A 936-nucleotide genomic window follows, 5' to 3' on the forward strand; every position below is an offset into this window, starting at 1 on the left:
AAAAAATGAAGGCTTAGATTTTGTACCACAATTATTCTGCAAGAGGTAGATTCTGTAATACTTATAATTAGAACAGGGTCTCATGTATGTATACAGAACATAGAATTTTTTATATATATAAATGGGGGAATTTGCAATGATTATAACACAGTTTCTGATCATGTAATTTCCTGAATATGAAAACTCAGAAAACTAAGATAGTACTGTATTACCATGATTAGAAAGAAGAACTACAGTTAAGTAATAATAATATTTAGCACCAACATTATGCTTTTTATACATAGATCTCAATCATCCCCATTTTACAGACTGGGAACTGAAGTACAGAGAGGGGCAAGTGACTTGCCCAGGGTCAGTAAGTAGCTAAATTCATATACTTTTAGTTAGAAATGAACCCAACCAGATCTGCACACATTTGAACTTAGAGGGAATTCAGATCCAGATTGAACTTTATTACATGCCTTTATGTCTGTAAGGGTACGTCTACACTGGAAAAACAAACAAACAAACAAAAATCCTGTTGGCAGCGAGTCTGAGAGCCCAAGTCTATATGCACGGGTTGCAGGAGCTTGCATTACAGCGCTAAAAATAGCTTGAACTTCAGCCCAAGTTCCACCCTGACAGTTGTTTTTAGCACAATAATGTCAGCCCCAGGAGCTCAAGTTTGTAGACTTGGGCTCCAAGATTCGCTGCTGCAGAACTTTTTTTACACTTTAGATACACCCTAAAGTGCGGAACCAAACCCCTAGATTAAAATACCCTCAATTTTTGAGAAATTAGCCCCACTTCTCAGTGAATCTTAGAGGTTTAGAACTGAAGATTGGCATGCATTGTTTTAAATATGGACGTCTGGTAATGCCAGGTTCATTTCCTTGCCAGAGGCTTTTGGATTTCTGCATGAAGCCAGTTGGGTTTTAGTGGCCATTTCTGAGTTTC

Source organism: Chelonoidis abingdonii, chromosome 1 (assembly GCF_003597395.2).
Source record: "Chelonoidis abingdonii isolate Lonesome George chromosome 1, CheloAbing_2.0, whole genome shotgun sequence".
NCBI classification, from domain to species: Eukaryota; Metazoa; Chordata; order Testudines; family Testudinidae; genus Chelonoidis; species Chelonoidis abingdonii.